The 26,578-nt window shown below is 38.2% G+C and overlaps 1 protein-coding gene across 1 annotated transcript in view; it reads right to left on the bottom strand.

Annotated features, from left to right (window-relative positions):
• Positions 1-26,578, bottom strand: part of ANKS1B (ankyrin repeat and sterile alpha motif domain containing 1B) — a 1,330,035-nt gene that overhangs the window by 733,068 nt on the left and 570,389 nt on the right. The window lies entirely within an intron of this gene.

Raw genomic sequence — 26,578 nt, 5'->3', positions numbered from 1 at the left:
ATGAAGGGGTTGGACAGATGACCTTTCCAGTCCCATCCAGCTCTAAACTTATACTTCTTTGTGTCCAAATCATATGAGAAGCCTTAGAAAGCTCTTTCTTTTACTCTTGCAATTCTGCAAAAAAACCTGAGACACCTGGACATCAAACCTGCCTTTGCAAATCATTTTAAAGCCACATTCCAGCCCTTATCTGCTCTTCCAAAAATTCATTTGTGATCAGATTCACTCCTTGCCAAGAACGTTTTAGAAATGGATATCTTAGATGACGATTTGCAGTCTCCCGCTGTGTGGCTTCTGCTGAGTGCCCCTCGAGGTCAAGTAGAAAGCAATACCAGAGAGGGAAGAGAAACAAATTGAGACTGTATGAGTGTGTACATGAGAGCACATGCAAGTTGCTATACTCAGACAACCTAGCAGCCTGCTGAAATAAATGGATAGTGCTCTAAATGAGCCCATGATCCTATGGCCTTAAGAGCATGGTTAGAAAGGAGGGTTTGCAGCTACAGATATCATTTCATCAGTCCCACTGGAACAGCTGGGCAGGGAATGAGCAGGCTAAAGCAGCCTGTGATAAGTTAGGTAAAAGCAGAAAGGCAAAAAGAGGCAGGTTGTTATCACAGAAAGGGAGTATAATTCTGTAGTCAAATTGGAAGCACCAAGGGAAGGAAGCTGGGTAGGAGGAATATAATTACTCAAATTGGAAAGTGCTTAGGGTGCTGGGTTAACAATCAGCCCACGTTTCTAAAAGGTGCCACACAGTCCTGAATGGCCACGAGCCTTCAGAAGCTCTCCATCAGTTCTCACAATCATATTTCTCCTTAATGCCCATTTAAGCGCTAGCAATGAGCAAGCTGGAGTCTAGAGACTAGGGAATGGTGGGAGGGAGGGGAAATGTGAGACTTTCCTCCTTATCATTATTTTGATTTAGACCATGTCGGGAGCTAGTGGAGTGGAAACCCATCCACCTATGGAGAGCAGCAACAATTCTTGAACTTGATACAGAATTAAAAGTCATATCCCTTTTTGGAAAAGGGAGAGACAGAGAAACAAAGACAGAGGAAATAGGAAGAGGGGAAAAGGAATGAGAGAGGAAGAGAGAGAGAGAGAGAGAGAGAGAGAGAGAGAGAGAGAGAGAGAGAGAGAGAGAGGCAGAAAGGCAGAAGAGAGAGTGCACTTCAAATATAAGCTAACTATTAAGTCTAGAGCATTTGTGTTTGCCTATTTATAGCAACTATCCTTCACATTTCAATAAAATCAGTTAATTTTTATCTGGAAACAAAAACCATTCTAAAAGTACAGACAGTAAATAAATAAGAACTAAAGAAAGCAGGAAACTCCAATTTAAATGATGCTTGTTCTCTGCACAGCTATGAGGCAGGGTGTGGGAAGTAGAAAAAAGATAAATCAGCCACCACGAACAACATAGGGAGACACAGGAAAAAATCTGTCCAGGAAGAATATTTTTTAAGGATTTTAATGGGACAAACAAGGCTCCAACTTCTAATAATTATAATTAGATTGACACTGATACTAGCATGAGTCTACATCTCCCTTGCCTCTCCATTGGGTTCAGAAATTGCCAGGATTACCCCATCTTACATGGTTTCTGCCTCCCATGAACCTTCAGTTCCTCTTTCCATCTGAGATAAAACTACTTTTCCCATCTTCCTTACTCCTGAAAAAGGGCTGCAATAGGACCATGAACCTAAAAAGAAACTTGGAAACCATCTAGTACAACCATATAATTTTACAATGAAGAAACCAAGGCCCCAAACTTTCAAGCATAAAAACTCATCATTTTGTCTACCTCTGTAATTATCTGTAGAACAAGAAATATGAAAAAATAGTAACAGAACAGTGATGTGTCCCAGGATACTTTCTATCTGAACTTCATTGAAAAAGATGAAAAGAATAAGATAAAGTGATCTATATTAGGTATGTTGCATAATATCTCTATAGAGATAGAGATATCTGTATATTTGTACATATGTGCCTGTCTATTGTATGTATGCATGTATATTCACATATACACATGCAATCAATGGAAGTCTCACTATTATAATTGCAGAAGTGGAAAATTGATCTAAAAGAAAAGATCTAGATATACAGTAAATCAAAGTGAAATAAAAGGAGAGAGGGAGAGAATACCTTGATAACAGGGTGGGAAACCCAATTCCCTTCAGCCTCCACACCTTCACCTATACCAAGGGTTGGCAACCTTTTTGGCCGTGAGAGCCATAAATGCCTGCGGAAGGAGGAGGATGGAGGCAGAAGGCACTGGAATATGGGGCGGGGGCTGAAGGGCCCCCTGGGGCACATCCTGAGGTTCTTCCCAGACTGGCAGGTGAGAAGGTGGAATCAGATATGGCTCGAGAGCCATACGTTGGTGACCCCTGACCTACATCTTCAACTTCTGTTGCCAACTAGGGAAGATCTGACCTCAGGGCACATTAATACTCTATCAGCCTAATCTAGTCAATCAGCAGAGCAGAGAAGAAGCCCCTTCAAGACAGAATATGTCAAACCCACACATCCAGGAAATAATCAGAGGAGCAAGATTAAAGCCAATGACAAGGGAAAAGAAGGAAAAATATGAGTAAACAATAGAAAAAGAAAAAAGAAATTAAAATTGACAGCTTCTATCCAGGTAATGAACAATGAGCAAATGGAACAGAGCAGGATCAAGGAACACCAAGAAAAAACACAAAAACTCCAGAGAATTGGACTCAGACTATAGAAGAACTCAAAGCACAATTCAAAAAACAATTAAGAGAATCTGAAGACAATTGGGAAAAGAACTTAAACAGCAAAATAAGTCACCTAGAAACAAAGGCACATAAACTAAAACAAGAAAATAGTGTCTTGAAAGCCAGAATTGACCAGCTTGAAAATGAGGCAAAGAAAGTAAAAGATGACCTACAACAAAAAACAGACCAGAAGGAGGATGACCAAAAAGTCAGGGATGAAATTCAGTCTTTAAAAATTAGAATCCAAGAACTAGAAGCAAATGACTTCATAAGGTAGCAAGAGTCAAACAAAATCAAAAGAATGAAAAAATTGAGGAAAATATGAAATACCTCATTGATAAAACTACAGACCTGGAAAAAAGTTTCAGAAGAAAAAATTTAAGAATTATTGGACTACCAGAAAATCATGATAAAAGTAAAAGCCTGGACATCATTCTACAGAAAATTATCCAAGAAAACTGCCCCAACATTCTCGAAACAAGAGGGAAAAGTGGAGATTGAAAAGAATCCCCAGATCACCTCCTGCATTTAATCTCTAATTGACAATGTCCAGTAATGTTTATAGTCAAGTTCAAGAACAATCAGACCAAAGAAAAGATACTACAAACTGCAAAGAAGAAACCATCCAGATATCTTGGAACCACAGTTAGAATAGGACCTGGTTGCATTCACACTGAAGGACCAGAAGACATGTAATATGATATTCTGGAAAGCAAGGGAACTGGGTCTACAACCAAGAATCAACTACCCAGAAAAATTGACTATATTCTTGCAGGGGAAAGTATGGTCATTTAAGAAGACTTCCAAGCATTCATAAAGAAAAGACCTGACTTAAACAGAAAATTTGATGCCCAAACATAGAACTCAAGAGAATCACCAAAAGGTAATTAAAAAAGTGAAAAACAAAACAAATAAAAAACCTTTTTAATGGACCGAAATAGTTCAAATGATTTGTATTTCTATAAGAAAAGATGATATTGGTAACTCGTAAAAAATTGTTGTTACTGTGGTAAAATAGAATGTAATAGACTTCTGTACTGGCAGTAATGCAATGACCCAGGAAAATTCTGAGGGACTTATGGTAAAGAATGCTACCCACATTCAGAGGAAGAACTGCAGGAGAGGAAACACAGAAGAAAAGCAACCGCTTGAACACATGGGTTAAGGAGGACAATGATAGGGGATGTAGACTAGAAACTACCACATCAATGCAACTATCAACAATTTGGAAATAGGTCTTGATCAATGACACATGTTAAAACCAGTAGAAATGCATATCGGCCATGGGAGGGGGGGACGTCAGGGGGTGAAGGGGAAAGTAAGAGCATAAATCATGTAACCATGTTAACTTTTCTAAAAAATAAATATTAATAAATGTTCAAAAAATTGTTGTTATCATCAGGGTAGCTAGAAGTATACTTAGAGGGAACAGTGACAAACTATATAGGATGAAATGTCAAAAAAAATATATATATATACACACACACACACTAGGGGTAAAAAAAGGATAACGAATACTAAGGGAAATGGGAAAAGAAATAAAATGGAGTAATTTTATATTTCATAAAGAAGCACATGGGGGAGCGGGGGAGACAACCAATAAAATGGAAAAGTAAAAGAGGTTGGAGAGAGTTTCCAAGAAAATTTTAATCATTACAGTGGGATGGGTCAGAAAGGTTCAAATGGAACGAAAACCTCCAACTCCAAATTCAATCATCATTATCATCAACAAACAATATCTTCAACAACAATCTCATCAATCTCATCAATAACATCAATAACAAGATAATCAACATCATCAACAACAACAACATCTAATTGTTCATCTTTTCCTAGCCAAGGAAAGATTTTTGCTGGGTAGTTTAACCTAATAGCATACTATGCAGAATACTGAATGAGAGCTAAAAGACCTAAACTCTAGGCTTAAGTGCCACTATGTCCTTAGGGGGTAAAAAGAAAGCCTTATTTTTCATGGACTCAGTTTCTTCATTTATGTATGAGTGAAGCTTACCTGGACTCTGTATTAAGTTAATCAATTAAGTCAAAGAATAATCCAGGTGTAAACAAGAAAAAATGTTTCTATATGTGATTGAAATAAATATTTTTAAAAGAATGCAATTATACATAGTCCTGCCATTTTTAATATCCTATTTTGTTTTGTTTTCAATAACAACTTTAAGGTAAATTCACCAACAATAGATATGTTCAATTAAAGGATATGATTATTTTAATAATTTTTGCTACTTCCTGCCAGATCTCTCTCCAAAATTTACAAGTTTGCAATTCTACCAGCAATGAATGTGTATCCATTTCTCTATGAGTCCACCAGTTTTGTTTCATTGAAATCAGGATGACAAAGCTGAGGCCTGAAGAAGGGTTGAGAAAATGTACCTTCTTCCCTTCTTCTAAGAGGTGAGAGACTATGGGTGGAGAATATAGAATATACTCACAGACATGTTTGATGTGTTGGCTAGTTTTGCTGACTTTGCTAACTTAAAACATTTTGTTTTAAGAGATGGTGTACCAACCAAAGGATGAGTACAACCTTTGGCTTGGTTTGCCAGAAAACATTTTTCTTGAAGGGAATCATGCAAATCCTAGGTGAAATACAGGTGAAATGTAAACACTTATATTTTGATGGTTTTAAATATCAGTGATAGTTATTAATGCCACTTCTGTACTTTTGGTTTTTCTGACAGAGTGCTTATGAAAGCCTTCTGTATTTAACTTTGTTTTGTGCATAGAAAATAAATACCTGCCTTATGCCTGATTCAAATTTAAAAAAAGAAGAGAAGAAGACTAAAAGTCAGCCAGAATTTCCTCTTTACTGTCCAAGGAAAACAGAAATACTGAATCCTTCACTAGAGAAACAGAGTTTCTGAGCTGGAAGGCAGATTAGAGGCCATTTAGTCCAGACTCTCAAGCAGCTAGGTGGCGGTGCAAAGGATAAAGCACTGGGCTTGGAGTCAAGAATATTTCAGTTCAAATCTGGCCTGAGACACTTAGTAGCTGTGTGACCTTGGACAAATCACTTAACCTTGTTTGCCTCAGCTTCCTCATCTGCAAAATGAGTTAGAGAAGGAAATGGCAAACCACTCCAGAATCTCTGCCAAGAAAACACCAAATGTTGTCATGAAGAGTTGAACATGACTGAAATGACTGAACATTAACAACAAAAGTCCAGACCCTCATTATAGCTAAGGGGAAACTGAGGTTGAAAGATGCTAAGTAACTTTATAAATTATAGGATGAAATACTTAAACATGGAAGGGACCTCAGGGATCACATAATCTGGTTTTACACATTTGAAAACAGAGCCCCAGGAAGGTTAGGTAATTAGCCCAGTGACACAGAGGTAGTACTCATTCTCTTTCTCAGTATTAACATATTGCCCATCAAGTGATTGACTAGCAGAAGAACCTAGATGAAAAACCATGTCTCCTGACCCCTGTGGCCACTACATTCTCCCTGCCCACATACTGGGCTATTTCTGAAATCATTGGCTTTTCCTTGGTTAAACAGGGCTCTAGAATGATTTGGAGGAAATAGTTCATAAAGTTAACTGTTGTCCATGGATCTGATTCTATGCTGTGACTTCTTAATGAAAGCTTTGCTTTTCCAGGAATTTTGATGGAAATAAAGGGGGATCAGGAACCAGACCAGAGGATTCTACAGTTATTTGCTTTCTCTCCATCTCTTAATTTCTTCCTTCCTGCCTTCTTTCAAATGCCTTGGCTTCCAAATTTGTAAACTTACAAAACTGCTCTGACCCACATCTTTATTCCATTTGAGGAGGGCGCAAAGAAGGTCATGTCCCTGGCATTTCCATGACCAATCAATGTCCTACCTCAATAGTAAATCATTCAGAAATGCCACCATTCTTCCATTTTACCTCTGCCTCATTCTTTATATAAATACTCTTTTTTTAAAATTAGATTTTATTTTTTAATTAACTAAATTACATTTTTTCTTTTCCTCCCACTCTTTTTCATTGAGAAGTAAAAGAAAAGGAAACGAAAACTTTGTAAAAAATATTCACAGTGAAGCAAAACAAGTTTTTCCATTCTGAATCTTAACAGAGAATCTCTAATGCCTCTTTCTTAGGAAATGGGTGACATGTTTCAGCATCAGTTCTCTGGAATTAGTGTCAAAAAACCTTTCTTAAGCCTTTCAGAGTTATTTATTTTTATGATGTTTTTGTTAAAGTATAAATTCTTCTTTTTCACTTCACTCTATCAGTTCATACAAGTATTCCTAGATTTCATTGATGCCTTTCATCATTCCTTGGAGTACATAAGAGTCGTATTAAATCAATATACCATAATTTGTTTGGCCATTTTTCAATTGATGGGCACTCTTTTAATTTCCAATCGTTTGCTACTAAGAAAAAGCTGCTATCAATATTTTTGGATATTTTGGTCCTTTTCCTCTTTCTTTGATCTCTTTGGACCATAGACCTAGTAATGGTATTTCTGGGTCAATGAGTAAACATGATTTAATGCTTTTTGGAGTGTAGCTCCAACTTGCTTTCCAGAATAATTGTACCAATTTAATTCTACCAATAGAGCATCTATGTGTCTGTTTTACCTAAGTGTTTCCAGCATTTGTAATTTTGCTTTTTTGGGGGGGTCAACTTGGTCAATCTGATGAGAGTAAGGTAGATACTGAGAGTTGCATTAATTTTAACTTCTCTAATTATTTGTATTTTTTTCATATGATTATTGCTTAGAGTGCTTCTGTAAACTAGTTAAGGAAACCGAGGCCAACAGGGTTAAGTGATTTGCCCAGAGTCGCACAAATAGTATATGTCTGAAGCTGGATTTGAATTTATGACAAGATATTCACACAAATTGCCACAAATCTCTCTTCTCCTCATGAGTCTAAATTCTTAGTCTTAAAGATTAAGGCTTAAGGACAGTGTGGCTGGTGTGCATAAGAAGAAAGGATGACCAGCAGCTAGCATTCCTGGCTTCAGGCCCTGATCTGATACCTATTAGCTGGGTGACTTTAAGCAAATTGCTTTATCGCTCTGAAATTAAGTTTCCTCCTGTGTAATATGGGGATAAGCCTATGTGCAAACTAGACTTAGAATCAAATTCCACATTAGCCACTTAGTGCCTCAGCTACCCCGAGGGCCAAGTCCTTTCTTCTCACGGGGTCTCAGTTTTGTCATCTCTGAAATTAGGGGGCTATACTAAATGACTCAAGCTTTAAATATCTGTGCTATGATTCCTCTTTTTTTGACTTGACTTTTTGCTGTGTGGAAAGATATTGATCAACCTGAGAATCCTTATATAAATGTCATTAAAATATTATAATACATTCCTATTAGTCCATTTGCTTTATTAGAAAGAAGTGAAATTGTTAGTCAGTGATTTGACATCTGAAAAGCCATCTCCCCCTATTCAGCATATATCCTTCATGTTTTTTTTTCCCCCTAACACAAGCAGAGGCTTTCAAAGCCCCATTCTGGAGCTGGTTTGAGAGCTCTTGGGAATCCGCAGTGCTTCTGCCTAGTGTTATTTCTTACATGTTTTACTGTGCTCTGATTTAATTATCCTACCTTGGCTTTTACCTTTGATAATTACCCAGTTGTCTCCTTTGGGTTAGTCAAATTAATAAATCCGCTAATCATCTTGTTTCACCTGCCAGAGTCAAGGATTATATTGGTTGGAAAAGTCCTGGAGAAGATTATTGTTGGTGCAACATTTCAGAGAGGACAGAATATGGGGGGCGGGACAGGAAGGGAGAGGAAGAAAGTAGAAAGAATGGAAAAGAGCAACTAGCAATCAAAAGGGATGCATGTGAGGGGGTGGTGAGGAGGGAGGGAGAAAAGGGGTGAGGAGCAGTGGAAAGAAGGCTGGTCAAGTCAATTCACTTATTAATGCTTATTATGCGCTGGGAGCTGTGCTACTTATTGGGGATCCAAAAGAACTGCAAAAAAAGGAGGTGGGAAACTTTCTTTGGAGGTCACAGGATTGGATATTTGGGCATGCAAGTGACTTGAGATGCATCCAACCTAAACCCCTCTTTTTGAAATGAGAAAACTGATACCCAGAGAGACTAAGGGATATATCCACATCATAAAGATAAGTGACTGGGCCAAGACTTGAACCCGAGTCTTCTGACTCAGTATTCTTTCCATTGCACTCCATCTCTTTTTCTCCCTTCCTTTTCTCTTCCTCCTTCTCTTCTCTCTCCTTCTCACTCTATCCCTCTTTCCTTCTCTTCCCTATGTGATTCCCCCCTTTGTATCTCTCTCTTCCCTCTTCCTTCTTGCCTTCCTGCCTCCTCTTCTATTGCCATTTCCCCTCTCTTTCTCCCTCTCTCTCTCTTCTTCTCCTCCTCTCTTTCTCCTTTTTTCCTGTCTCCCTCTTCCTTTCACTGCACCCCCCTCTCCTCTTTTGTCCCCTTTCTCTTTCCTTCTTTCCCTTTAAGGTCTCCCCCATTTCTGTGTTTGTGACAGGGGTGTAGAGTAGTGGACAGAGTTATGGACTAGGAAGGAAGACTTGGATTTAAATCCTACTTTAGAAACTTATTAGCTTAGTGACGCTGGACAAATCGCTTTCCCTCTCTAGGCTTTAGTTCTCTCATCTATAAAATGAGGGATTAGTACTAGATAGCTTACAAGGTTTCTTCTATTTCTAAATCTAGAATCTTATGGTTTCATGATTTTCTCCATCTCTCCTAATTTTGAAAATCTAGATTCAAATCCTTTTCTGCCACTAATTCACTATGTGATCTTGGGTCAACAACACTGAAAATAAAGTTATTTGTTTACAAGATTTGGGTTTGTTCTTTTGTTTTGTTTCTTTTGGTTGGTTTTGTTTAGAAAAATACATTTTTTTAAAACCCTCACCTTCCGTCTTGGAGTCAATACTGTGTATTGGCTCCAAGGCAGAAGAGTGGTAAGGGTAGGCAATGGGGGTCAAATGACTTGCCCAGGGACACACAGCTGGGAAGTATCTGAGGCCAGATTTGAATCTAGGACCTCCCGTCTCTAGGCCTGGCTCTCAATCCACTGAGCTACCCAGCTGCCCCCTAGAAAAATACATTTTTAATCAGTGAAGACATCTGACTCAGAGGCAATATGATGCCATAGGTGGAGGGCTGGCTTTCTCATTTCATTTCCCCTTGGAAGCACTGAGCTTGTCACTTAATATCTCAGTGCTCTGTAATATTATTGCTGAGGTGCTGCTCTTAAATGGTAGAAGGACCTTCCTTAGCTGGGAGCTCCTCATATCAACAAAATCCCAAGTTAATCAGGAATTGAAAGAAAAGTGAAATAAATGGCGGGAGAGATGAATGCATTTCAATGCAATGGCATCTTTTTCTACCAAGTTACTGGCATCCAACAAGTACCCACACTTGTGGCCAGGAATAGTGGCTAATAGTCATGTCTGAACCTGGGGAAGGTGCCAGGGAGTCAGCCTGCTGAATTACTTTCTAAGTGGTAAAAATAATGGTTTTTCTAATGTTTCTATACTAAGAATCTGACCACAGTGGGAAGAGATCTGGGCACTGGAATCAAGAGAAGTGGATTCTAAGTCTCACCTTTCAAGATGAGCTTGACTCTAGGTCCAGAACTCTATCTACTGTGCCACCTAGTAGCTACCACGGGTAAATTATGTTGAAACTCTGGGCTTCTGTTTGATTATCTGTTAAACGAGATTAGCTTAGAGCAAGGGCTTGAAATTATTTTAATGTCATGGTCCTCTAGCTGTCTGGTTTCTTTATCTGTTAAATGAGAAGACTGACTTAAAGTAAGGTAATTTAAAGTAAAAGTAATGTAAAATTTAAAGTAAAGTAATTTAAAATTTAAAAATATTTAATTTTAATTAAGGAATTAATTATTTGTCATTATTATATCATGTATAATAAAATACATTATTATTCTAATTAATTATTCATTAATTTAACTGAAATTAAAAAAAATTAATGGCATGGGCTTCCAGCTGTCTAGTGATACCTATGGATATTTTCAGGGAAAGATTTTACATCCTCCCTGCAGCTGTTCAAATGCTCTTCCTAAAGCAGCGATCTGGCTTTTGCCTTCCCCTATCCATTTGACTTCAGTGGTTCCTTGTTTCCTCCAGGATGAAATATAAAATTTTGTTTGGCTTTTAAAACCCTTTATAACCTAGCCTCTTGTTAACTTTCCATTTTTTTTAAACCCTTAATTTCCATCTTAATCACTCTAAGACAGAAGAGCAAAGGGCTAGGCAAACAGGGTTAAGTGACTGGCAAAGGGTCACACAGCTGGGAAGTGTCTAAGACCAGATTTTGACCCAGGTCCTCCTCTCTCCAGGCGTGGGGTGCTACCTTCTAAGCCTCTACCTAGCTGCCCCTCTTGCCATTCTTCTTACACCTTAATCCTCTCTCTATAACTTATAATCCAGTGATACCGGCCTCCTTGTTGTTCCTTCAACAGGACAGTCCATCTCTGATCTCTGACTTCTTTCCATGGCTGGTTTCTTTCTCCCTCATCCTTTACTCCTAGCTTCCCTGGCTTCCTCCGAGTCCCAGCTAAGATGCCACCTTTTTCAAGAAGCCTTTCCCAATCCCCCATAATGCTCGGCCATTCACTCTGGGATTATTTTCCATTTATGTAGCTTGTGGTACATAGATATTTGCGGACTGTCTATCTCATCAACAGAAATAACACTTACAAGGCACTTAGCACAGCACCTGGCACAGAACTGGTTCCATATAAATGCTTAGCCCCTTCCCTTCATTAGACTGTGAACTCCTTGAAAGCAGGAACTGTCTTTGGCTTTTATTTACATTTCCCTGGCTCAGCACTGTGCCTGGCACTTAGTAGGTGCTTAATAAATGTTTTCTGGCTTGATGCATAAAATAAAATATGGAGGACTACACGTGAAACCAATCATACTGAAATAGAGTGATTAAAATATTAAAAAATAAAAAACAATTTCCCTGAACGCCTGAAATCCATCCATGGACTCCTTCCCATGATTCCCTAGCTTCCCTGTGATCAGCGTGCCATCTGGTTTTGCTTCCTGCCACTCAGAACGAATCCAGCTCAATGCTCAGGAGCTTTGTACTCCGAGAGGCCATGTGGCTGTCTGGAGCTGGGCTGGGGATGGTGGAGTGACGGGACGGGGAACGAGCCCCATCTGAGACACACACGATCCTCGTGCCTGCGGGAAGGAGAGAAGCGTGTGGGATGCAGGACCACCTGTTCTTGCAGCAGCAGCTGAACTGCTAACGAGACCTGATGGACTGCAACAAGACCAATGAGATAATCCCTGTCAATGCTAAGCACCGGACCCGGCACGGGGTACTTTCAGTATAAATTTACTGTTCTTCGTTGGTGGTGGTGGTGGTTGCTTTGAGAACCTGGGGAGGGCTCCTGCCTTGTTGAGTGGAATGGATGGGAGGATGCGGACAAGAGTCATTGGTGATGGCCAGTCATCAGTTTCCAGTCTTCACTATCCATCTCTAGGAAATCAAACACCTATTTGAGTATAAGCAATTTAGAGTCAGCATTCTGATTCGTGGACCTGTAAGTTTCTGGAGGATCAAAGTAGAGATGGTGGTGGTAGTAGTAGTAGTAGTAGTAGTAGTAGTAGTAGCAGCAGCAGCAGCAGCAGCAGTGGTAGTGGTAGTAGTAGCAGTGGCAGCAATAATAATGTCATATATCTAACCCTTGAGGATCCCATCATCCATTTTCTTGGCAAAGAGGCTGAAGCAAACCCCCTCTGTGCCAGGCACTGTGCTAAGCTCTTTACAAATAAATATCAGTTCATTTGATCCCCACAATCACCTTGAGAGCGAGGTGCTATTATCATCCTCATTTTATAGATGAGGAAACTGAGGCAAACAGAGATGAAGTGATTTGCTCAGGATCACCCAGCTAGGGAGTGTTTGAGGCCACATTTGATCTCAGGACTTCACTGAATTCCTCAGGTCTGCTTGGTCCGCTTCCATCCAGGCTGTAGCTGCTTGTTCCTTGCTCTCATATTGGTAAACGTTTCTTTTCTTGGGTGTGTTCAACTTGGGGAACTTCAGCAAATGCTTAAAACAACAACAACAAACCTGAGCAGAGCTCATCAAATACATCGAATTGTTCTTTTCTGTCTAAGTTGCCTCAAATATTTAGGCAAAGTATGACCATATATAAAGTGAAGAATGAGAAGAAGAGCTCAGAACCAGGAGATTCCCAGACCCTTAAGCTCCATGACTTTGGCTGGGCCACATGGTCCTAGAACTCAGAGCTAGAAGGGACTTTATATATCTGGTCTAAACCCTTCATGTTACAGATGAGGAAACTGAGGCCAGAAAAAATAAAATGACTTACTCAAAGGCACACAGGCATGTCACTAAATCAGATTATCTTGAATTTAGAGCTCAAAGCAACTTTTATGGCTTAGTCCAGTTTATTCATTTTACTGATGAGGAAACTGAGGTTCATATGAGTAAAATGATTTTTCTAGAGCTTCTTAGGAAGCAAATATCTCAGTAATATGATGGTCCCTTGGATCACTGTGGTCAGGGGAAATGATCACAGGTTTAAAGTTGGATAAATTCTGTTTACTGTCTCTAGGAAGGGAGAGAGAAGGGAAAGAAGGTAACAATTTGGATCTAATAACTTCAGAAAACCTATGTGGAAAATTATTACACATAACTGGTAAAATCAAGAAAAAAATTTTAAAAGATGTTTTATATCTTTCAAACTCTTAATTTTTCTGGGAAGGAAAATAAAGTTTAAATGTATGAATGACTTATCCAAGGTGACAAAAGTAGTAGATATTGAATTTGAGTGCTCTGATTTCAGATAGCATGTTTTTCCCTACACTAGCACTTAACTTACATAGATTTTATCATTACTATTAGTGCCCTTTTTTCTATTTATGGCAGGAAATCTCAGTCTGTTTTGCATTTTAGAAAACAAAATAAGTTTTCTTTCCAACTCGTGTCCTTTCAGATGGGACCCGCTCCCACCTTGGGCAGGTAAAACAAAACCACGCTCCAACATTTGTCCTAAATGAAGCTAAATAGGAATGGCCGAGTGAACTTTTTAAAGTTGATATCAGATGTTGAACTTAAAGGGGCAACTCTCCTCATGAGAATAATGATGACATTTAGGTAATACTGGCATTTACCAGAACCTCTGCCACAGTAATCCAAAGTCAGCTACTTTAAATAGGGCAGCTGGTTAGCTCAGTGCATTGAGAGCCAGGCCTAGGGATGGGAGGTCCTAGGTTCAAATCTGGCCTCAGACACTTCCCAGCTGTGTGACCCTGGGCAAGTCACTTGACCCCCATTGCCTACCCTTACCACTCTTCTGCCTTATTGACTCCAAGATGGAAGGAAAGGTTTAAAAAAATATCATAATTCCTATTTTAAAGATAGGGCAGCTAGGTGGCACAATGGATAGAGGGCCAAGCCTGGAGTCAGGAAGACTCATTTTCCCGAGTTCAAATATGGCCTCAACACTTACTAGTTGGGTGACCCTATGCACAACACTTAATCCTTTTTGTCTCAGTTTCTTCATCTGTAAAATGAGCTGGAATAGAAAATGGTAAACAAGTCCAATATCTTTGCTAAGAAAACCCCAGATTCATGAAGCATTGGAAATAGCTAAATGACAACAAAATTTTAAAGAAAAGGAAATTGAGGCTCATTGTAGAATGATATATTCCTTCACCCCACTGATTGCATTAAAAACACAGAATTACAGAGGAAAATCAATAATGTTGAAATAACTAACAAAGTATCAAGTTTATAAAAAAAATTCATGAATCTCAAGTTAAGAATCTTTGGAAACAGTGGATTTTCATTGGGTTGTTTTTGTGTGAGACACATTTTTGTCATTCAGCAACTCAACAGGGTAAGTGATGATGAAATATAACGGGTCCGAGTAGTTTTAAAAAGAAATAGACCCTGGGGAGGTCAGCCTATCCCCAAGAACATGGCAGCCCAGAGGCCCAGGGAATAACCAAATAAAAGGAGGCATGCATGGTTCCTTAACATCAGGGACATTCAAAGATGGGGACATCTAAGCGACCATGAGTATCAAAGCCAACGCATGTCCATATAACAATAAAAGAGTGTCTGCCCCCAGGGGCCACCATTTGAGTTCAGGTTGACTAAGACTGGTTTTTTGTTTCTGACAAGGACCAGTGGCATCAAGGAGGGATGTCTTGGCTTGAGCAGGAATAGGATTGAAGTGAGGCAGACTTGAGGCAAGCTGTCAGCCTTCCTCTCTCATCTAGAAGGCTTGCTGCTGGCTTTGTTCACTGGGATGGCCATCTTCGAATGTCCCTGACGTTAAGGAACAGTGTTTTGGTCTTTATATCCCCAGCACAGGACAGAATGTAGGACCAGGGAATACTTAAATGCTTATAAACTGGCCTACCTCCACTCACCCCTATCGCACACATCAAAATTACTTTTTATCCACTTGGCATATATTTTGTATCGAATAATCTGTGGCTGGGCTATTACCCCTAGTAGGAGGTACCTTCTTTGGGAATATAAACCATATTGTTTTAGTCTCTGTATCCCCAACGCCTAGCAAGGTGGGTGAATGACATTTTTTTTAACATTTATTAACATTTATTTTTTAGAAAAGTTAACATGGTTACATGATTTATGCTCTTACTTTCCCCTTCCTTCCCCCCCAGGTCTCCCCCACCAATAGCCGATGCACGTTTCCATGGTTTTAACATGTGTCATTGATCAAGACCTATTTCCAAATTGTTAATAGTTGCATTGGGGTGGTAGTTTCGAGTCTACAGGGTAAATGACATTTAATAAAAGATCAGTGCATGATAAAAGGTTATTAAAGTGAATGAATTAAACTTCATTCATTGATTTTTTTCAGCAAGTATTTATTCAGATAATATATGCAAGAAACTTTACCAGACTGTCAAAATTGAAGTTTCTGAAAGGTGGAGACTTAATGGTGTTGGCTTTTTTCCCCCTAGAGCTTAGGACATATAGTATGAATGAATGCATAAAAAGATATTTATTAAACATTTATGGTGTGCTAAACGTCATGCTAAGAAGAGAGGATATAAATACCCAAAAGGGAAATAAATCTTGAGCTCAGAGAGCTTTAATTTCCAATAGGGAGAGACAAACATATGAGAGTCATGGTGAAAGGGCTAAAATTTTGTTTTTGAAACTTACAGAAATTCTAAGTAGATCCACTTACCTGTCCTGATGCACTTCTGGCATCACTGGCTATAATGATTTGACTGAAGTTTCAGAACTGGAAAGCTTGGGAAAATGGAGTAGTGAAGGGGGGAAGGCATGGTGGGTGTCTAGAAGATGGTGGTGAGGATCTGAGTGATAACACATGTATAACCCAGTGAAATTATTTGTCAATTCTGGGGGTTAGGGAGGAAGAGGGGAGAGAGACAAGAATCATGGAGCCATGACAAAATTAAATAAAAAAAAAAGATGGTGGTAGAAATAAGCCAAGTATGATTTAGAAAAACCAACTGGATGTAATGGGCTATTATAAATGATTATTGAATTGAAACAAATTCATTTACTCAGCAAATATTAATTGAGCACCTACTATGGGCCAGGCACTATATTACACCATTAGGAGGTAAACTTTTTTTTTTAAATAAACCCTTACCTTCTGTCTTAGAGTCAATACTGTGTATTGGTTCTAAGGCAGAAGAGTGGTAAGGGTAGGCAATGGGGGTCAAGTGACTTGCCCAGGGTCACACAGCTAGGAAGTGTCTGAGGCCAGATTTGAACCCAGGACCTCCCATCTCTAGTTCTGGCTCTCAATCCACTGAGCCACCCAGCTGCCCCCAGGAGGTAAACTCTTAAGGACAAGGGCTATTATCGCTCTTGTCATAGTGCCTTGTATATAGTAAGCATTTAAAAATGTTTGTTTGTTGGTTGATTTATTAAAATTTAGTATAATTATTTACTGATTTATTATATTTTAAAACAATTAGCTTTCGCCAAATAATTAATGCAAGAGATTTAAAACTCTCTTTTTAATGTATGAAGGAAGGGCAGTTAAGTGACTAAGTTAATAGAGTGCCAGGCCTGAAGACAGGAGGTTGTGTGTGGGTTCAAATTTGACATCAAACAATTCCTCACTGTGTAATCCTGGGCAGGTCACTTAATCCTCATTGTCTAGTTCTTACTCCTTTTCTGCCATGGAACTATTACTCAGTAATGATTCTAAGAAAGAAGGTAAAAGTTAGGATTTTTTGTTTGTTTGTTTGTTTTGTTTTTAAATCCTGTCATTACTTCTGTCATAGAATCAATACAGTGTACTGGCTCCAAGGCAGAAAAGCGGAAGGGCTAGGCAATGGGGTATAAGGGACTTGCCCAGGGTCACACAGCTGGGAAGTGTCTGCAGCCAGATTTAAACAAAGGATTTCCTGTCTCTAAGGTCAGGCTCTCAATCCAATGAGCCACTCTGTTGCCCTGTAGTAGTAGTAGTAGTAGTAGTAGTAGTAGTAGTAGTAGTAGTAGTAGTAGTAGTAGTAGTAGTTGTTGTTGTTGTTGTTGTTGTTGTTAAAGATGAAGGAGAACTTGAAGAAAAGGTCAATAATTTAAGAGAAAACATACAAATTCTTTCTCTAATAATGAACTCTTTCAGATCAGATTGGGCCAAATAGAAACTAATGATTCTAGAAGATAAGAATTCTTTTTTTCTCCCAATTATAAAAGACTTCATTATTTTTTATATTTAAAAGATTTTTAATTTTTATTTCATTTCAAATTTTCTCACTCTCTTTAGTCTTTCTTCCCATTGTGAAGGCAAGCAATCTGATACTCACTAGATATGTGAAGTCATACAAAACACATTACTATAAACAAGAATTCTTAAAACAAAAATAAAAAAAGAAAATAGAAGCTATCTCCTACAAAAATGTAACTGACTCAAAAAACATGTGTAAGGGTGACAACTTAAGAAACATAGGATTACCTGAAATCCACAACCAAAAATTGAACTCTCATATTATATTTCAAAAAATCAATAGAAAAGATTTCTCAGAAATATTACGATAAACGGGCAATTTCCTTTTATTTTTAAAAATATTTTATTTTTTAGAAAAATTTTCCATGGTTACATGATTCATGTTTTTACTTTCCCCTTCACACACACACCCCCCCATAGCCAACATGCATTTCCACTGGGTTTAACATAGGTCATTGATCAAGACCTATTTCCAAATTGTTGATCATTGCATTGGTGTGGGAGTTTCGAGTCTACATCCCCAATCATGTCCACCCCAACCCATGCGTTCAAGCAGTTGTTGTTCTTCTGTTTCCACTCCTGTAGTTCTTCCTCTGAATGTGGGTAGCGTTCTTTTCTATAAATCCCTCAGAATGGGCAATTTCCTTTTAGATGATCTATTGATTTCCTTTTAAAGAATCTCCAAAATGAAAACTGCCAGTAATGTCACTAAGAAAAATCTACTAAATCCAGATAAAAGAAAAGAAATTGTAACCATACAGAGACAATTCATACACTGAGGAACCACAATTAGAATCTCATAAGATTCAACAGCTATCACACTAATGGAGTAAAGAATTTGCAATAAAATTCCTACTTTGGCTTTGACTGGTATCATGATAGAATGAAATTCTAAAAGGCAGTAGATAAAGTAAGGAAGAAATAATTTACCCTGGAAAATATAATATGATCTGACACTCCCTTGCCCCAATGGACCTTAAATGAAACAGGATTTTCAAATGCTCCTGAAAAGAAACCACGAAATACAAAAGGCGAAACAAATATTAAAAAGTGAGAAGGCGGGTGACAATCAAAAGTGATTTTATAAGGAAGAGCTGTTTACATTCTAATGGAGGATGGTGAAAGGATTCTGTCAGAATCTAAATGTTACAGGTGTCCCAGAGGTGGCCAATTTATATAGAAGATCTATAAGTAATTTTTGTATGCTTTGAAGATGACATGAAAAAATAAAGGAAGAGAAGAAGGATAAATTTGGGGAAATGGGAAGAAAAATAGTGGAATTTATTAAAAGACATAATCTGGTAATATTAGTAAAAATTAATACAAACATGAAAAAAATCTGAGGGAAGTAGATATTACCTAACCCTCACTTTTGTCTAACTTTCATCAAAATAAAACAAAACACATAAACACAATTTGGTATAAGAATATATTAAACTTGGGGGCAGCTAGGTGTCTTACTGAATTGAGAGCCAAGACCAGATGGAAGGTTCTGGGTTCAAATATGGCCTCAGATACTTCCTACCTGTGTGTCCCTGAGCCTAGCCCTTATCACTATTCTTCCATGAAACCAATACTCAACAGGGATACCCATAGGAACAGGAAGAGGAGAAGAGGGGCATTTTTCTGGCTGGATTAGTTTTAAGCCAAACAAACTTTAAGCCTACAAAATACATAGTGAAGAGAAGGTTCAAAGGGTAAAATTAGGGCAGCTGGGGAGCTCAGTGGATTGAGAGTCAGGTCTAGAGACGGGAGGTCCTGGGTTCAAATCTGGCCTTAGACACTTCCCAGCTGTGTGACCCTGGGCAAGTCACTTGACCCCCATTGCCCACCCTTACCACTCTTCCACCAAGGAGCCAATACACAGAAGTTAAGTGTTTAAAAAAAATAAAATAAAGGGGAAAATTAAGCAAAGGTTAACAACTTCAAATTACAGAGACAGAGGAATATAAAATAAAGACAGTGTTTAAGACTATAAGATAGAGGGAAATAAAGAATCTTAACTATGGATGTGAATGAAAACAGTTTATACAACCGAAAAGGTTAACAGATTGAATTAGAAAGCAAAATTCAACAAAATGTTGTTTACAAAAAACAAACTTGAAACATAAAGACTCACATGAAGTTGGAATAAGAAGCTGGAGCAAAATCTATTATGCCTCAGATGAACATAAAAAAAGCAGGGATAGCAATTATGATTTCAGAAAACTCTGAAGCAAAAAAAAAAGACTTAATTTAAAGAGATAAGGAAACCACATTTTGCTGAAAGGTAACAGAAAATAAATGATTTCATTTTTAACATATATGTGCCAACTAGTATAACTTCTAATAGTTAACTGTAAGGAAAAATAAACATAAAAAATATAATAGTGGAGATCTAGATTTACTCCTATCATAAAGCTAACCCCTACATAAATCTGACCAAAATTAAATAAAAAAGAAGTCAAGGATATGAGTAAAATTTTAGAAGGATCAGACATGGTCTAGCTCTGAAATTTATTGAATAGAAATAGAAAAGAGCATTGTGCACATGTGTATATGTATATACTTTGTATATATACTTAGTACTTACATATCAGTGTAATTTCATGTATATGTACCTGTATTATGGATACATAATATATGTATGTATATATACATACACAAACTCATAGAAATGAGTATGTATACATACTTTTTTCATTCGATAGTTGCCAAAAGTCTATCATATCTAATTTTTCTCAAAATTTTATTCAAATTTTACAATAAAATTTCACTCAAATCTTTATCTTTTGTCTTATTTTTCAGTAGGTTTGTCTAGAAATTAGATTTAGAGCAGGAGCAAATTTGATAGCTATGAATGACACCTAAGCAAAAATTCACTGCATATTAGAACATAAATTTGGAAAAGAAAAAAATACGTGTCCTTTACTGACTACTATGCAATAAAATCATATTGAACAATATGCCTCTGGAAGTGTTAGAAGAATCAAAGAAGAAATCGGGAAAATAAGATAATTTCACAATAGATAATAAGAACAATGAAAAATATTCCTAAGGTCTTAGAATGTAGTCAAATGATTAAACGAAATTAATATCTCTAAACACTTTTATTAAAAAAAAGAGAAAGAACATATTAATGAACTGCTATTGCAACTAAAAATACTGGTGTACCAATAAATTAAAACAAGATAGAAATCCTGTAAATCAAAGATGAAATTACTAAAACTGAAAAAAAAACCCTAAACAATTGATAAATGAAACTAGAATCTATTTAAAGGAAAATGAAAATAAACCATTAGCTAATCTGATTAAAGAAAAGAATATGAAAAACAAATTACCAGTTCCAAAAATTGAAAAGAAGAATTTATAAATAAAAAGTAAATAAAGGATATTATTAGAAACTATTTTACAATGATTCTTAGAGTGTGATATCCCTACTAGTCCCCAAGAATCTTTGGGGGGAAGGCCCCTTAAAGTTAAAACCTATTTTCACAATATTATAATATTATTTGCCTGTTAAACTACTATTTCTGTTTCTACCTACATATATATCAGTTTGAAGCCAATTTTCTTCATATATTTCAACTAAAGCAACACTTTGCAAAAGCAGAAATGCAGAAGCAGATATGAGAATTCAATTATCTTCTATTAAGTCAAATAGTCAAGAACTTTGCAAAAATAGAGAAAACGTCTTGACTTATTTTTTTGTTTTGGAAATAAACACATTTTCCACAAAATGAATTTATATTAACATGTAATATATTTGTTACTTTTAAATGAATAGAATTTTTATGTTGCATGTATTTTATTTTCTAATTTTATGAATAGATAGAGTATATGAACAAAAAAATTGGAATCCTCTATTTTTAAATGTAAAAGGGTCAAAACCTGAAAAGTTTGAGGAGGGGTTAGCCTAGAGTACTTAGAATCGATGACTTGCCCAGAGTGGCATAGCCTGTAGGTACCAGAGATGAAAAATGAATGCACCAATTTTTAACTCTAAAGATGGTTCTCTATCCCCTTTGCCATTGCGTCTCCCAGTTAAATTATATTATGACTATACTGCTCTCAGATTGGAGGTAGGAGGTTTTTCTTTTGTTTTATTCATTTTCTAATTCTGAATTGATTCAGACCCTGTAAGAATCTGAGGCTAAAAATATTATTCAAACTTGTGATTTGATTGGCATAGAGAACTTGTTGAGACAGCAGGGCATAATGGAGAGAACACTGTATTTGGGGGAAGGAAGAACTAGATTCCAATTGTGCCTTAGACATATCATTATGTTAGGCTACATGATGTTCTTATTCTCTCAGATCCTCAGTTTCCTCATCCGTAAATTAGTAGAATTCTACTAAATGGTCTCCAAAGTCCCTTCACAGCCCTAAATCTATTATCTCTTGAACTTATGTGCCATGGTCTAAAGAGAGATGCCTTGGGCCAATGGGAAATGTTAAATAACCCTATCTCTAGGGAGAAAATGTACCCACAAAACACCTTAAGTTTAATATGCATTTTAACAGTTTCTCCATTGCTGTAAATCTAGACAATCAACAAAATGATCAATGTTGTCTCCACTTGGAGTGTTTGCCAATTTATAAGATCTAAATGCTCACAATGAAAATTTAACAACTGGCTCTCCAGAGATGGTTCTACCCAGCTCCAGTCCTTTTGGACTTTGAGAGCTGAATTGATTTATCCACATAAAACCAGTAAGTAATACTAGAACTCAAGTCTTTCTCACTTTACTGCTGACTCTGGGCAGCTCCCTAAACCAAAGTGCCATTCAAGAATTTTGTATATGCAGAACATTTGTGATTATAGGTCAGACCTTCTTCTTGGTGCTTGTTTTTTCAAGATTACAAGTATCCAAATGGCCCTCTTTTCCTAATAGTTTCTCCTTAAATCAGTCCTTATGGATTTAAAAAGAAAGTGACATGGGAGGAACCTCAGAGCTTTATTTGCCATGCATTCCATTGTTCCCTTGAGGAATCTCCTTCAGATGCTTGGTAGCTCTGCTACTCAGAATTCAAAGTCCCCCCCCCCCCCACCACCAGTCCCCTTTTCAGCTAAAACGAGATATCAGAAGGATTAAGGCTATAATTTTAACATTTATCTGAGTGGTCCATTTCTGTTAAGAAGCTCATCCAGAATGGAAGCTACCCACACAATACTCATATAAAAATTAGACCGACATCATATTCTTATGTCCACCCACTTTGGAGTAGTATAAAACAAAGAATATAGACATGCCTGCACATATTTGTATGAAAATAACTCTCATACACTTTCATAAGCACAGGGCCTAGTTTCATATGTATGGATGCCTCTTCAGATGGATGGCGTTATTCAGTTGTGTCTGACTCTACACATGAACTATTTTTTCTCAAGGTTTTCTTGGCAAAGATATTGGAGTAGTTTACTGTTCTCTTCTCGAGATCAGGAAACTGAGGTAAACCACACGAAGTGATCTGCCCAGGGTCACACAGCTAAGTGTCTGAGGCAGGATTTGAACTCTAGAAGATGAGTCTTCTTGATGCTAGGTCCAACATTCTAACAACTGTACCACCCAGATTCTCCCTCTATTCTCAATTGAAAGCAGAACTCTAAGCTTCTAAGTTAGAGTTGCCAGTTTACATCTTTGGATGTAACTGAACATTCTCCAGAGATAAAAAGATGGATCTGAAACAAAAAGAGGGGGGTACTTGTATCTATCATTAAGCATATGTAAATTACTATTATAATAATTATTCCATAATCATCTCACCGATATGGAGTAGACGGGGGTTCAAGGAGGATTAGCATCTCTGGTGTGGCAAGCCCTTTCCAGAGATGCTCAGTCTGGTGTTTACTTAGCACTCATCCCTCACCTGTAGCTCTCCAAAGAGGTACCATGTAGAGCAATCACAACCTGGTGTGGGGAACTGATGGGCCACAAAATTGTTGGTGATTTAAGGAGGGCATCTACCCTGGGCACATGAAGACTGATAGAATTCCTCTGGGAGAATGGGCAGAGAAGAATAATCTGTGCCAATGGCCATGAAGGCAGCTGTAGCAGGCACTGTGCTATAGAGTTTGGCCAGACATTAAGATGCTCAGGTCATCCACTGCATCCTGGGTCACCACCAGTCACCCTGACTTTTATTTTGCCACTGGACTTGGATGTCTCTGGAAGGGAGAATGAATCTGAGGATCTTGTACAACTCTGTCTCACTTAAACCCAATTCATGGGCAAGATGAGACATGATCCCAAGATGTCACTTGACCTCTTCAAAAATGAAGGACAGGTTCCGGGTTAAGATGGCGGCAGAATAAGAAGCAGCTCTTAACCTCTCCTGACCAAAACACACAAAACTCCTCAAGGGGACATAAAAACAAGTCCAGACGAACGGAGGAACCCCACAACAGGGCACAGCGTGGAAGGTACGTGGAATCGAGGCATTTCCATGCTATAAAGGGGTGAAACAGCTCTCACTAAATCGCGGGCTAAGCAAGAACCCCACCCCGACCCCCTCCACACACAACACCTATAGCTCCGAAGCCAGCTAAAAAGAAATAGAGCAAGTTTGGGGCACCCATCCAGTCATTGGCACCTCCGGGGCCTGTTCCTGAGAGCAGCAACATTTAGGACCCCAAAAAGCTAACGAACGCACACAAAACTTGAGCGCAGGAGCAGGGCACCAAGAGCAGATGCAGGGCGCAGAGTACGGGCTGAGAGCGCAGGCACAGGCGAAGGCGTGGGTGGAGGCAGACACAGACACAAGCTAAAGCTCTGAAACCCTGAGTGGGGAACCAGTGCAGACAGGTATACGACTGTGGAAGCAGCGCCCTGAGACTTATAAAGAAACCTACAGCAGACGATCAAGCAAGGGGGTCCACCAGGGGGCTTGACCGCGGACAGACCCTGAGTGCGAGGATAAACCTGAGAAGCTGCTGGGCTAACGATGGCTACCCAGTCTCAGGAAGTTCAGAAGAGAAAGATTAACAACAAGAAAAAGAAGTCTTTAACACTCAACAACTTTTACACAGAGAAAATCCAGACAACCTAGCAAACAGAGGAGGAGAACAAACAAGCATCCGGACCCTCCTCAAATAAGGAAAACTCCTCACAAGCTATGGAAGAGTTCAAAACTGAGATTTTGAGGAAAATGGAAGAGATCTGGCAAGAAAATAACTGTTTAAAAGGTAGAATCTTGCAACTGGAAAGTGAGGCTCAGAAACCAAATGAACTGATAAGCAAATTGAACACCAGAAATGACCAGATTGAAAAGGAATACCAGAAGATTATGGCCGAAAACCAGAAGATTATAGCCAAAAATCAAAAGATCATAGCCGAAAACCGAAAGATTATAGCCAAAAATCAATCCCTAAAGGCTAGAATTGAGCAAGTAGAAGCTAATGATCTCTCAAGACAACAAGAACAAATAAAACAAAGTCAAAAGACTGAAAAAATAGAAGGAAACATGAAATATCTCAATGAGAGAGTGACAGACCAAGAAAACCGGTCTAGAAGAGACAATTTGAGAATAATTGGTCTTCCAGAAAAACCAGAAATTAATAGAAACCTGGACTCCATACTAACAGAAATAATTCAGCCAAATTGCCCTGAAGTCCTACAACAAGAGGGCAATATAGACATTGAAAGGATTCATAGAACACCTGCGACATTCGATCAAGAAAAGAAAACACCCAGAAATATAATTGCCAAATTCAAGAGTTTCCAAGAAAAAGAAAAAATCTTACAAGAAGCCAGAAAGAGACAATTTAAATATCAAGGAGCATCAATCAGGATCACACAGGATCTGGCAGCCTCCACGCTAAAAGATCGCAAGGCTTGGAATACGATATTCAGAAAGGCAAGAGAGCTGGGCCTGCAACCACGGATCAACTACCCATCAAAATTGACTATATATTTCCAGGGGAAAGTATGGGCATTCAACAAAATTGAAGAATTCCAGGTATTTGCACAGAAAAGACCAGGGCTAAATGGAAAGTTTGATATCCAACCACAAAAATCGAGAGAAACCTGAAAAGGTAAATAAGATACAGAGGGGAAAGAAAGAAAACTTATAATTTTTAAATTTGCCTTTTTAAGGGCCTCAGTGAGATCTAATTATCTGTATTCCTATGTAGAGAAATGTTATGTATAATTCTCTGTAGTGAACTCTATTCACTATTATAATATTCACTATTATAGTAATCAGAAGAATAATTCACAGGGTGAGGGTGGAACACTAAATAATCTAAGATGACATTGGGGATGGGAAAGAGGGAGTGAATAGCAGGGGACATCAAGAGAAACTTGAGTGAATAAGAAAAATAGGATATTCTATTACACACAAAGAAGGCATGGGAAGGAGAAGGGACAAACACTATTATAAGAAGAAGAAGAAGAGAGCATTAAGAGGTAATAATCAAACGTTACTCTCAGTGTAATCAACCCTGAGAGGGAAGAGTAGCTATACTATCCATTGGGACATAAAACTCTTATCTAACCCTTCTGAGAAAGTTAGAAGGGATAAACCAAGGGGAGCAGGGGAGAGGGGAGGTCAAAAAAAGGGAGGGGAGAAGAGGGAGGGAATTCATAAGGCCTTTAAAAACAAAAAGAGGGGGAAAAATAAGGGAGGGGTAGAAAGGAAAGTTAATCAAGGGACTGGATAAGAGATAGCGGCTCAATAGCAAACCACTGATTTAAAAGGAAAAAGTATAAGGAAAAAGGGGGTAGGAAGAGGGGAGGATTCGAAAATGTCAGCAAATGCACAACTGATGATTATAACTCTGAATGTGAATGGGATGAACTTGCTCATAAAACCGAAGCAAATAGCAGAGTGGATTAGAAACCAAAATCCCACCATATGTTGTCTACAAGAAACACATATGAGGCGGGTGGACATACACAAGTTTAAGGTTCAGGGTTTGAGCAAAATCTTTTGGGCGTCAAATGAGAAAAAGAAGGCAGGAGTGGCTATTATGATTTCTGACAAAGCCAAAGTAAAAATAGATATGATTAAAAAAGACAGGGAAGGTCATTACATCCTGATTAAAGGCAGTATAAACAATGAGGAAATAACACTGCTCAATATGTATGCACCAAGTGGCATAGCACCCAAATTCATAAAGGAGAAACTGGCAGAGCTCAAGAAGGAA

This window comes from Gracilinanus agilis, chromosome 5, assembly GCF_016433145.1.
Source record: "Gracilinanus agilis isolate LMUSP501 chromosome 5, AgileGrace, whole genome shotgun sequence".
Classification (NCBI taxonomy): domain Eukaryota; kingdom Metazoa; phylum Chordata; class Mammalia; order Didelphimorphia; family Didelphidae; genus Gracilinanus; species Gracilinanus agilis.
The sequence above is the reverse complement of the archived record's forward strand: the minus strand, read 5'-3'. Positions and strand labels throughout refer to the sequence as shown.